The following is a 14,176-nucleotide window of genomic DNA, read 5'->3' on the forward strand; positions in this document are numbered from 1 at the left end:
GGTGTTCTCCTCCATGTGCCTAGGGGTCCCTTTTATAGCCCAAGGCAGCTAGGAGCCGTTGAGAGCATTCCAGGAAAGCAAATCTTTCCTTCTGTCGACTGGCGCACCGGACAGTCCGGTGCGGATTTCCTTCCTATTCTGGCGCAGCCGACCGTTGAAGTCTTGGAGCCGTTGGCGCACCGGACAGTCCGGTGCCCCCTTCTGACCGTTGGCTCGGCCACGTGTCTCGCGCAGATTGCACGGCCGACTGTTGGCTCACCGGACAGTCCGGTGATTTATAGTCGTACACCGCCGTCGAAGTCCCGAGAGCAGCCAGTTGACAGACGCCAGCCTGGCGCACCGGACACTGTCCGGTGCACCACCGGACAGTCTGGTGCTCCCAGACTGCACAGAGTCTTGGCTGCTCAGCCAAGTCTTTTCCAAATTGGTCTTTTCCTGTTTCTAGCACTTAGACACAATACATTAGTCTCCAAAACAATGTACTAAGTCTTAAAAACGTACCTTTACTCTTGATTTGCACTTCTTAAGTCTTTGGCATAAATATTACTCAAAGCATTTGTGTGGAGCACTTAATCACCAAAATCTTATATAAATGTCACAGGGGTACATTTCCCTTTCAATCTCCCCCTTTTTGGTGATTAATGCCAACACAACAAAAAGCAACTAAAAGAAGTGCGACCTCAATGCAAATAAGAACACAGATTTGTTTTGAATCAAATTTGGCATATTTGGATCATTCTTTGCCACCACTTGGTTTTGTTTTTGCAAATCAACCTCAATTTCCTATCTCTAAGTCAAACACACTTGTTGAGACATAAAGCGAGTTGTTCCAAGAGAAATTGATCAAAGATTTCAAAAACTCCCCTTTTTCCCATATTCAACCATTCTCCCCACAAGAGGCCAACTTTTGACAAGAGAGACAATAAGAGAGTTTTGTCAAACCAAAAGCTCTATTCTACTATTTTCAAAATTCTCAAGTGGTAGCTGATCCATTTGTTGCTTTGGCCCTTAATTTCTCCCCCTTTGGCATCAAGCACCAAAACGAGATCATTTTTGGCCTTCTAACCCCATTGCCTCACCAAAATCTTCAACTAAGAGTAAAAAGGAAATAAGAGCACGAAGATGAACTTGGAGTTAGTTACTCTTTCATCGGAGTGCAGTGGAAGTCTTTCATGGTCCAAGTCCAACATTCCCTTTCAATCCACCGTTGAGACTAAATCAAGCAAACTCAAGCACACAGTTAGTCTCAAAGGGTCAAATTGTAATACATCTCCCCCTAAATATGTGCACCACTTGCAAATGAACTTGTGAGGTCCGGGGAGTGTTTGTACAACTTGAGCACCATAAATAAACAAAATGCATAAGGAACATGATCAAAGGCATAAACACATGTATGCTACAAATCAATCCAAGTTCCGCGAGTCTAAGACATTTAACTCACTACGCAGCCTGCAAAAGGTCTTTTCATCTAAAGGCTTGGTAAAGATATCAGCTAGCTGGTTCTCGGTGCTAATATAGAACACTTCGATATCTCCCTTTTGCTGGTGGTCTCTCAAAAAGTGATGTCGGATGTCAATGTGCTTTGTGCGGCTGTGCTCAACAGGATTGTCCGCCATGCGGATAGCACTCTCATTGTCACATAGGAGTGGTACTTTGCTCAGATTGTAGCCAAAGTCCCTGAGGGTTTGCCTCATCCAAAGTAGTTGCGCGCAACACTGTCCTGCGGCAACGTACTCGGCCTCAGCGGTGGATAGGGCAACAGAGGTTTGTTTCTTAGAACTCCACGACACCAGGGACCTTCCTAGAAATTGGCACGTCCCTGATGTACTCTTCCTATCGACCTTACATCCAGCATAATCGGAGTCTGAATATCCAATTAAGTCAAAGGTAGACCCCTTTGGATACCAGATCCCGAAGCAAGGCGTAGCGACTAAATATCTAAGAATTCGCTTCACCGCCACTAAGTGACACTCCCTTGGATCGGATTGAAATCTAGCACACATGCATACACTAAGCATAATATCCGGTCTACTAGCACATAAGTAAAGCAAGGAACCTATCATAGACCGATATGCTTTTTGATAAACGGACTTACTTCCTTTGTTGAGGTCGACGTGTCCATCAATTCCCATTGGAGTCTTTGCGGGCTTGGCGTCCTTCATCCCAAACCGCTTGAGCAAGTCTTGCGTGTACTTCGTTTGGGAGATGAAGGTGCCGTCCTTGAGTTGCTTCACTTGGAACCTAAGGAACTAGTTCAACTCGCCCATCATCGACATCTCGAATTTCTGCGTCATCACCCTGCTAAACTCTTCACAAGACTTTTGGTTAGTAGAACCAAATATTATGTCATCGACATAAATTTGGCACACAAATAAGTCACCGTCACAAGTCTTAGTGAATAAAGTTGGATCGGCTTTCCCAATCTTGAAAGCATTAGCAATTAAAAAGTCTCTAAGGCATTCATACCATGCTCTTGGGGCTTGCTTAAGTCCATAGAGCGCCTTAGAGAGCTTACACACGTGGTCGGGGTACCGTTCATCCTCAAAGCCAGGGGGTTGCTCCACGTACACCTCCTCCTTGATTGGCCCGTTGAGGAAAGCGCTCTTCACATCCATTTGGAACAACCTGAAAGAATGGTGAGCAGCATAGGCTAACAGTATGCGAATTGACTCTAGCCTAGCCACAGGAGCAAAAGTCTCCTCAAAGTCCAAACCTGCGACTTGGGCATAACCTTTTGCCACAAGTCTAGCCTTGTTCCTTGTCACCACTTCGTGCTCGTCTTGTTTGTTGTGTAACACCCACTTGGTTCCCACAACGTTTTGCTTGGGACGAGGCACCAGTGTCCAAACTTCATTTCTCTTGAAGTTGTTGAGCTCTTCCTGCATGGCCAACACCCAGTCCGGATCTAGCAAGGCCTCTTCTACCCTGAAAGGCTCAATAGAAGAGACAAAAGAGTAATGCTCACAAAAATTAACTAATCTAGAGCGAGTAGTTACTCCCTTGCTAATATCACCCAAAATTTGGTCGACGGGATGATTCCTTTGAATTGTCGCTCAAACTTGAGTTGGAGGTGCCGGTTGTGCTTCTTCCTCCATTACATGATCATCTTGTGCTCCCCCTTGATCACATACCTCCTCTTGATGAACTTTTTCATCGTCTTGAGTTGGGGGATGCACCATTGTTGAGGAAGATGGTTGATCTTGCTCTTTTTGTTCCTGTGGCCGCACATCTCCAATCGCCATGGTGCGTATTGCGGCCGTTGGAACGTCTTCTTCATCTACATCATCAAGATCAACAACTTGCTCTCTTGGAGAGCCATTAGTCTCATCAAATACAACGTCGCTAGAGACTTCAACCAAATCCGATGATTTGTTGAAGACCCTATACGCCTTTGTATTTGAGTCATAACCTAACAAAAACCCTTCTACAGCTTTGGGAGCAAACTTAGAATTTCTACCTTTCTTCACTAGAATGTAGCATTTACTCCCAAATACACGAAAGTATGAAACATTGGGTTTGTTACCGGTTAGAAGCTCATACGAAGTCTTCTTGAGGAGGCGATGAAGGTACACCCGGTTTATGGCGTGGCAAGCCGTGTTCACGGCTTTCGACCAAAACCGCTCGGGCGTCTTGAATTCTCCAAGCATTGTCCTCGCCATGTCTATGAGTGTCCTGTTCTTCCTCTCTACCACACCATTTTGTTGTGGTGTGTAGGCAGCGGAGAACTCGTGCTTGATTCCTTCCTCCTCAAGGTACTCCTCCACTTGAAGGTTCTTGAACTCGGACCTGTTGTCGCTCCTTATCTTCTTCACCTTGAGCTCAAATTCATTTTGAGCTCTCCTTAGGAAGCGCTTGAGGGTCCCTTGGGGTTCAGATTTATCCTGCAAAAAGAATACCCAAGTGAAGCGGGAAAAATCATCAACTATAACAAGACCATACTTACTTCCTCCTATGCTTAGATAGGCGATGGGTCCGAAGAGGTCCATATGAAGCAGCTCCAGGGGTTTTGATGTGGTCATCACGTTCTTGCTATGATGAGCATTTCCCACTTGTTTACCTGCTTGACAAGCTGCACAAGGTCTATCTTTTTCGAAAGTAACATTTGTTAGACCTATCACATGTTCTCCCTTTAGAAGTTTGTGAACGTTCTTCATCCCCACATGTGCTAAGCGGCGATGCCACAGGCAGCCCATGCTAGTCTTAGCAATTAAGCATGCATCTAGATCGGCCTCCTCTTTTGCAAAATCAACTAAATAGAGTTTGTCGTCTAATACACCCTTAAAAGCTAATGAACCATCACTCCTTCTAAAGACAGACACATCTACGTTTGTGAATAAGCAATTGTATCCCATATTACAAAGTTGACTCACAGACAACAAGTTATATCCAAGTGACTCAACTAAGAACACATTAGAAATAGAGTGCTCGGATGAAATAGCAATCTTTCTTAGTCCTTTGACCTTGCCTTGATTCCCGTCACCGAATATGATTGAGTCTTGGGAATCTTTGTTCTTGACGTAGGAGGTGAACATCTTCTTCTCCCCCGTCATGTGGTTTGTGCATCCGCTGTCGATAATCCAGCTTGATCCCCCGGATGCATAAACCTGCAAGGTAAATTAGGCTTGGGTCTTAGGTACCCAACTCTTGTTGGGTCCTACAAGGTTAGTAACAATAGCCTTAGGGACCCAAATGCAAGTTTTATCTCCCTTGCATTTTGCCCCTAATTTCCTAGCAATCACCTTCTTATCCTTTCTACAAATAGCAAAGGAAGCATTGCAAGCATGATAAATTGTAGAAGGTTCATTAATTTTCCTAGGAACATTAGCAACATTTCTCCTAGGCATATGATGAATGACATTTCTCCTAGGCATATCTCTACCATGCACATAGGAAGAACTTGAAGCAAACATTGCATTTGAATCATAAGCATTACAACTCCTATCATAATGAGCATTTCTAGAATATTTCTTATTACCATAAATGAAAGCATGATTCTTTTGACTACTATTAGACATAGGAGCCTTCCCTTTCTCCTTGGCGGGAATGGGAGCCTTATGACTTGTTAAGTTCTTGGCTTCTCTCTTAAAGCCAAGCCCATCCTTAATTGAGGGGTGTCTACCAATAGTGTAGGCATCCCTTGCAAATTTTAGTTTGTCAAATTCATTCTTGCTAGTCTTAAGTTGGGCATTAAGACTAGCCAATTCATCATTTAACTTTGCAATAGAAACTAGGTGTTCACTACAAGCATCAACATCAAAATCTTTACACCTATTACAAATTACAACATGTTCTACACAAGAGTTAGATCTATTTGCTACTTCTAGTTTAGCATTTAAATCATCATTAACACTTTTTAAACTAGAAATGGTCTCATGGCAAGTAGATAGTTCACAAGAAAGCATTCCATTCCTTTTGACTTCTAAAGCAAGAGATTTTTGTGCCTCTACAACTTTATCATGTTCTTCATACAAAAGATCCTCTTGCTTTTCTAACAAACTATTCTTGTCATTCAAGGCATCGATTAATTCATTAATCTTATCAATCTTAGTTCTTTCTAAGCCCTTGAACAAACTAGCATAATCTATTTCATCATCGCTAGATTCATCATCACTAGAAGAAGCATAAGTAGTCTTTCGAGTGTTTACCTTCTTCTCCTTTCCCATGAGGCAAGTGTGATGCTCGTTGGGGAAGAGGGACGATTTGTTGAAGGCCGAGGCGGCGAGTCCTTCGTTGTCGGAGTCGGATGACGAACAATCCGAGTCCCACTCCTTGCCAAGGTGTGCCTCGCCCTTGGCCTTCTTGTAGGCCTTCTTCTTTTCCCTCTTCTTCTCTTGTTCCTGGTCACTATCATTATCGGGACAATTAGCGATAAAATGACCAATCTTACCACATTTGAAGCATGAGCGCTTCCCCTTCATCTTGTTCTTGTTGGGATGCTCCTTGCGACCCCTTAGCGCCGTCTTGAAACGCTTGATGATGAGGGCCATCTCTTCCTCATTGAGCCCTGCCGCCTCAACTTGTGCCACCTTGCTAGGTAGCACTTCCTTGCTCCTCGTTGCTTTGAGAGCAACGGTTTGAGGCTCGTGGATTGGGCCATTCAATGCATCATCAACGTATCTTGCCTCCTTGATCATCATCCGCCCGCTTACAAACTTCCCAAGTATTTCCTCGGGCGTCATCTTGGTGTACCTAGGATTCTCACGAATATTGTTTACAAGATGTGGATCAAGGACAGTGAAGGACCTTAGCATTAGGCGGACGACGTCGTGGTCCGTCCATCGCGTGCTTCCGTAGCTCCTTATTTTGTTGACGAGGGTCTTGAGCCGGTTGTACGTTTGGGTTGGCTCCTCTCCCCTGATCATCGCAAACCTTCCTAGTTCGCCTTCCACCAACTCCATCTTGGTGAGCATGGTGACGTCGTTCCCCTCATGCGAGATCTTGAGGGTGTCCCAGATCTGCTTGGCGTTGTCCAAGCCGCTCACCTTATGGTATTCATCCCTGCACAATGATGCTAGAAGAACAGTAGTAGCTTGTGCATTTTTGTGAATTTGCTCATTAATGAATATGGGACTATCAGTACTATCAAATTGCATTCCACTTTCTACTATCTCCCATATGCTTGGATGGAGAGAGAACAAGTGACTACACATTTTGTGACTCCAAAATCCGTAGTCCTCTCCATCAAAGTGAGGAGGTTTACCAAGTGGAATGGAGAGTAAATGAGCATTGGTACTTTGAGGAATACGAGAGTAATCGAAAGAAAAATTAGAGTTAACCGTCTTCTTTTTCTCGTAGTCGTTGTCGTCGTTGTCCTTTTGGGAAGAAGAGGACTCATCGCTGTCGTCGTAGTAGACGATCTTCTTGATGCTCCTCTTCTTCTTCCCTTCCTTCTTCTTTTGACTCAAGCCGGAGTCAGTAGCTTTGTCGTCCCTCGGCTCGTTGAAGATGGTCTCCTTCTCCTTATCATTGACCACCATCCCCTTTCCCTTAGGATCCATCCCTTCGGGCGATTAGTCCCTTTCTTGAAGAGAACGACTCTGATACCAACTGAGAGCACCTAGAGGGGGGGTGTGAATAGGTGATCCTGTAAAAACTTGAAACTTAATGCCACAAAACTTGATTAGGAGTTAGCACAATAATGCCAAGTGGCTAGAGAGGAGTTCTTGCAAGACACAATAACCACAAGAAGATCAACACAGATAGGCACAGTGGTTTATCCCGTGGTTCGGCCAAGTCCAACACTTGCCTACTCCACGTTGTGGCGTCCCAATGGACAAGGGTTGCACTCAACCCCTCTCAAGCGGTCCAAAGACCCACTTGAATACCACGGTGTTTTGCTTTGTTTCACTATATCCGCTCGCGAGGAATCTCCACAACTTGGAGCCTCTCGCCCTTACAATTTGATGTTCACAAAGAAGCATGGAAGTAAGGATGGGATGAGCAACGCACACAAGACACAAAATCAGAGCACAAACACGCACACAAGTCGCAACTTGAGCTCACAACACAACCCGAAGAGTTCTCTACTCAAATGGAGCTCTAGTTGCTATCACAAAGAATCAAATGCGCGGAATTGGAGTCTTGGTGCTTAGGAATGCTTGGTGTTCTCCTCCATGTGCCTAGGGGTCCCTTTTATAGCCCAAGGCAGCTAGGAGCCGTTGAGAGCATTCTAGGAAAGCAAATCTTTCCTTCTGTCGACTGGGCACCAGACAGTCCGGTGCACCACCGGACACTGTCCGGTGCGGATTTCCTTCCTATTCTGGCACAGCCGACCGTTGAAGTCTTGGAGCCGTTGGCGCACCGGACACTGTCCGGTGCCCCCTTCTGACCGTTGGCTCGGCCACATGCCTCGCGCAGATTGCGCGGCCGACCGTTGGCCCGGCCGACTGTTGGCTCACCGGACAGTCCGGTGCACCACCGGACAGTCCGGTGATTTATAGTCGTACACCACCGTCGAAGTCCCGAGAGCAGCCAGTTGACAGACGCCAGCCTGGCGCACCGGACACTGTCCGGTGCACCACCGGACAGTCCGGTGCTCCCAGACTGCGCAGAGTCTTGGCTGCTCAGCCAAGTCTTTTCCAAATTGGTCTTTTCCTGTTTCTAGCACTTAGACACAATACATTAGTCTCCAAAACAATGTACTAAGTCTTAGAAACATACCTTTACTATTGATTTGCACTTCTTAAGTCTTTGGCACAAATATTACTCAAAGCATTTGTGTAGAGCACTTAATCACCAAAATCTTATAGAAATGTCCCAGGGGTACATTTCCCTTTCACTAGTCTGCTAGTGTGCATGTCTTGTGTGGACGACTGTGTGTGTGGACTGTGTGCTCTTTGCTAGAATGTATTAAACTATCAATGTGTGTTACTATGAGTGCGGAGTGTGTTACTGTGAGTGCGGAGTGTGCCAGTGTGGAAACTGGACACTTGGCTGGACGTAGGGCGTTGGTTGCTTGCCTCATTGTTGTCGCCGTACTAGACTTTAAGTATCAATATTATCACTGTTTTAGACTTTCAATTTCTATATTGTTTGTGTGGTCTCAGGTCTGGTATTCGGTTACTTTGTGTGTTGTACTGTTATTTTGTGTGCTATTCGGTGTACGATTGTTGATATCGGGTAGTTTAATGTTACCCGAACCCATACTCGAAATTACGGGTACCCAAAATTGCGGGTACCCTAATTTTCGGGTTCGGGTTTAGATGCTTGAAACCCGAAATGTAAAAAAAACAGAAAAACCCGACCCGAAATTTTGGGTAAACCCGAATGCCCAGCCTGAGCTACCCCCTACGCGCCGGCCCTCTTCTCTCTCCCCCTCAATCCAGCGGTTCACTGTTCATCCCCTCCGGCACTGTACTATGGGTCCACGAGTAATTGTTAGTAGATGAAAAATTGCTAGTAGGTAAAAAGTAGGTATAGAAAATGATATTTTATAGTTGTAGTGGAGTATAGAAGGAGTATTTAGGGGGAACCAATGCGGGAGATGAAAAAGTAGGGGATAAACTATTGATGATGTGACCCAAAAAAATGATATAGGAGGAGAAATTTAGAGAGAACCGCTGCGGATAGTCTAAAGACTTTCGGGGGGAGCCATTGCAACACGTCGGGTCGCTGGACCTCCCCTAGAGCAGACAGGGGAGCAGGCCGAGGACCTTACAGAAGTGAGAGAGTGTTTAAAAATGGATATTTTAAAAGGTTTCCATCTTTATACTCGTGTCTTGGTTGTATGGTTTACAATAACAGATCCGGTTACACTTGATATGTTGTCGAGATTCAAATAGTGTTTAGGTATCATCACTTATGGGAGAGAGGAGATTGAAATGGCATCAACACATAGGTTGAAAGAACAGTAGTGGATTTACTTTTAATTTTACTATCGGACTTTTGTGACAAGCCTTTTACTTAGGTTCCTATGCCGACTTAATTATAAAAAGTTGAAACTAACTCCTTTCCAAAATATAGTTATTTATAGACCTTTTCTTTTTCGTCCACATTCAAATCAAGGTAATGAATATATACATATTGTTGGCGCCGATTCGGGCGCCAAACACTAGAATGAACTACCTGGTTGTGCTCTTTATGGAGGCGCGGAAGGTATGCGGCACAGGGTCGAACGCTCCGCAACCTGGGCGCAGGAGCGGCTCTTTCTCTGCGTACATTCGGACGGTCCACGATGGCGCAGAGGGTCATCTTCTACGCAGCAAACCTAGATCTCGCCTCCCGGGAGGGACCCCGTCAGGGAGGAGAGATCCTAGGGTATGTCTTGGCGTCGACAGGCCACCCAAGGCGCCTTTAGTCGATGTAGAGCCGAAGAGATGTGAGGATTCGAGGTGGAGGAAGCCTAAACTAGGGCTACTCCTAATGCATAAGGTAAAAACGATAAGTAGCGTTGATTGGATCGATTGTGGGGGGTTTAATCGGACGTAGCCCTTCATCTATATAAAGGGGAGGTCTGGACCCATTACAAGTCGGTTCTCCCGCAGGTTTAGCTAACGAACTCCGCAAGAAATCCAGAACCCTAACTGATTCTATGCACACACAGATGGTCTGTGTCGCTACGACGGATAATCTGGACTGTGAATCTTCCGACCTCAAGGCCGGACCGTTCGCCAGGACAATTTTGGTGCTCAACATATGCCCCCTACCTTTTGATGAAGGTTGACGAACCAAAAGCATATGCACTACTAGTACCCTTCGGGAAATAATAGATCTCACAAGTCCTTTTGTTCCCGAAGTAAGAAATAAGCCTGATGCAAGTCATCGGCTTCTCGAACCAATAGGTTGATCATTCAATCACTACTAGAGATATGCTTATTTAAGACGTGCATTTTAAGACATATATCAATGTATTTTATAGAAGCGCCTTTTATCATATGGTGATGAGTAAGATAAGACGGTTTATTGGAGATCCGTCTTTAATAAAGAAGTGTTTTGAGACAGTTACACCGTAAGAAATATCTCTTATTGATTTAAAACAGATTGTTATTGAAAACCGTCTCAAATGAATATACCTTTTGAGTCATAAGATTGCAAGAATTGTCTTAGATTTTGGTTAGTATATTAGACACTTATGTATATGAAACCATCCAAAATAAAAATATTATTAGTCGTATAGACTATATGGATTATTTTAAATGTTAGTGAGTATACTAGACACTTCTAAATATGAAACCATCTTTGTATCATATTTTAGAAAGACTATTGTGAAAAAATGTACTAAATAGTAAATTTAGCTTAGTTTCATGATATATATAAAATGTAAAACTTATCTCTGTAACTTGATACAGATGGTAAAATAGACCCACATGCGATTCGATCATTAATGTCACACACATATTTTGCTTTAATTCCTGTCATTCACGCATCAAGGGGTTTAGTAAGCTATACCTATCCTATGTTGAATTTATCATTACTTTTACATTTACATGGTCAAACTTTAAAAATTCGGTGACTTCAAACTGTCTCCCATGGGTAGTGTAAAATAGGGGACACGAGACTATTGATAATATTGTTTGACACTGTTTGTAGAGTGAAGTTTGAAATATAGAATGGGATAGGAAATCGGCTGGAGATAGCCTCAGATATTTGGACTCAAAAAAGGGAACTCAACATCTAAATTGCAGTCCTCACCTGAACCCTAACCAGATTCGGTCTTGATAGTCGCCTAGAGGGGGGGGGGGGTGAATAGGGCGAAACTGAAATTTACAAATATAAACACAACTACAAGCCGGGTTAACGTTAGAAATAAAAACGAGCCCGTGAGAGAGGGCGCAAAACAAATCACAAGCAAATGAAGAGTGTGACACGCGGATTTGTTTTACCGAGGTTCGGTTCTCGCAAACCTACTCCCCGTTGAGGAGGCCACAAAGGCCAGGTCTCTTTCAACCCTTCCCTCTCTCAAACGGTCCCTCGGACCGAGTGAGCTTCCCTTCTCAAATCAAAGCCAGGAACAAAACTTCCCCGCAAGGGCCACCACACAATTGGTGCCTCTTGCCTTGATTACAATTGAGTGTTGATCACAAGAGCAAGTGAGAAAGAAAAGAAGCAATCCAAGCGCAAGAGCTCAAAAGAACACGGCAAATCTCTCTCGCTAATCACTAAAGCCTTTTGTGGAATTGGAGAGGATTTGGTCTATTTGGTGTGTCTAGAATTGAATGCCTAGCTCTTGTAAGTGGTTGAGAAGTGGAAAACTTGGATGCAATGAATGGTGGGGTGGTTGGGGTATTTATAGCCCCAACCACCAAAAGTGGTCGTTGGGAGGCTGTCTGTTCGATGGCGCACCGGACAGTCCGGTGCACACCGGACATGTCCGGTGCCCCTGCCACGTCATCACCGCCGTTGGATTCTGACCGTTGGAGCTTCTGACTTCTGGGCCCCCTTGGCTGTCCGGTGCACACCGGACATCTCCTGTTCATTGTCCGGTGCGCCGGTATGGGCGCGCCTGACTTCTGTGCGCGCGCAGCGCGCATTAAATGCGCCACAGGGAGCCGTTGGCGCCGAAATAGCCGTTGCTCCGCTGTTGCACCGGACAGTCCGGTGCACACCGGACATGTCCGGTGAATTATAGCGGAGCAGCCGCTGAGCGTTCTCGAGGCGGCTGAGTTCTGGAGGTCGCGCTTCCTTGGAGCACCGGACACTGTCCGGTGTACACCGGACAGTCCGGTGAATTATAGCGTGCCGGCCTGAGAAATTCCCGAAGGTGGCAAGTTGGAGTTGGAGTCCTCTGGTGCACCGGACACTGTCCGGTGGTGCACCGGACACTGTCCGGTGGCACACCGGACAGTCCGGTGCGCCAGACCAGAGGTGCCTTCGGTTGCCTCTTTGCTCCTTTGTTGAATCCAAAACTTGATCTTTTTATTGGCTGAGTGTGAACCTTTAGCACCTGTATAGTCCATACACTTGGGCAAACTAGTTAGTCCAATTATTTGTGTTGGGCAATTCAACCACCAAAATTAATTAGGGACTAGGTGTAAGCCTAATTCCCTTTCAATCTCCCCCTTTTTGGTGATTGATGCCAACACAAACCAAAGCAAATATAGAGGTGCATAATTGAACTAGTTTGCATAATGTAAGTGTAAAGGTTGCTTGGAATTGAGCCAATATAAATACTTACAAGATATGCATGAATTGTTTCTTTTATTTTTAACATTTTGGACCACGCTTGCACCATATGTTTTGTTTTTGCAAACTCTTTTGTAAATTCTTTTCAAAGTTCTTTTGCAAATAGTCAAGGGTAAATGAGTAAGATTTTGCAAAGCATTTACAAAAATTTGAAATTTTCTCCCCCTGTTTCAAATGCTTTTCCTTTGACTAAACAAAACTCCCCCTAAATGAGATCCTCCTCTTAGTGTTCAAGAGGGTTTTGATAATTTTTGAAATACTACTTTTCTCCCCCTTTTGAACATAATAGGAAAGCCAATTGATAATATCCTTGGAAACACAAAGTTTTTGAAACTTGTGGTGGTGCGGTCCTTTTGCTTTGGGCTCTTTCTCTCTCCCCCTTTGGCATGAATCGCCAAAAACGGAATCATTAGAGCCCTCGAAGTACTATCTTCTCCTTTGGTCATAAATAAATGAGTTAAGATTGTACCAAAGACGAAGTCCTTTTGCGTGATATGGAGCGACGACGAAGGATGAGTTACGGAGTGGAAGCCTTTGTCTTCGCCGAAAACTCTAATTCCCTTTCAATATACCTATGACTAGGTTTGAGATAGACTTGAAAACACATTAGTCATAGAATATGAAGGAGATATGATCAAAGGTATATAAATGAGCTATGTGTGCAATCTAGCAAAAGAAGTTGCGTGAATCAAGAATATTGAGCTCATGCCTAAGTTTGGTAAAAGTTTGTTCATCAAGAGGCTTGGTAAAGATATCGGCTAATTGATCTTTAGTGTTAATGTAAGAAATCTCGATATCTCCCTTTTGTTGGTGATCCCTAAGAAAATGATACCGAATGGCTATGTGCTTAGTGCGGCTATGCTCGACAGGATTGTCGTCCATTTTGATTGCACTCTCATTATCACATAGCAAAGGGACCTTGGTTAATTTGTAACCGTAGTCCCGCAGGGTTTGCCTCATCCAAAGCAATTGCGCGCAACAATGACCTGCGGCAATGTACTCGGCTTCGGCGGTGGAAAGAGCGACCGAATTTTGCTTCTTTGAAGCCCAAGACACCAAGGATCTTCCCAAGAACTGGCAAGTCCCCGATGTGCTCTTCCTATTGATTTTGCACCCCGCCCAATCGGCATCCGAATAACCAATCAAGTCAAATGTGGATCCCCGAGGGTACCAAAGCCCAAACTTAGGAGTATAAGCCAAATATCTCAAGATTCGTTTTACGACCGTAAGGTGGGATTCCTTAGGGTCGGATTGGAATCTTGCACACATGCAAACGGAAAGCATAACGTCCGGTCGAGATGCACATAAATAGAGTAATGAACCAATCATCGACCGGTATACCTTTTGATCCACGGACTTACCTCCCGTGTCGAGGTCGAGATGCCCATTAGTTCCCATGGGTGTCTTGATGGGTTTGGCATCCTTCATCCCAAACTTGTTTAGAATATCTTGAGTGTACTTCGTTTGGCTTAGGAAGGTGCCCTCTTGGAGTTGCTTGACTTGGAATCCTAGAAAATACTTCAACTCCCCCATCATAGACATCTCGAACTTTTGT

The sequence above is a fragment of the Zea mays genome, chromosome 1, assembly GCF_902167145.1.
Source record: "Zea mays cultivar B73 chromosome 1, Zm-B73-REFERENCE-NAM-5.0, whole genome shotgun sequence".
NCBI classification, from domain to species: Eukaryota; Viridiplantae; Streptophyta; class Magnoliopsida; order Poales; family Poaceae; genus Zea; species Zea mays.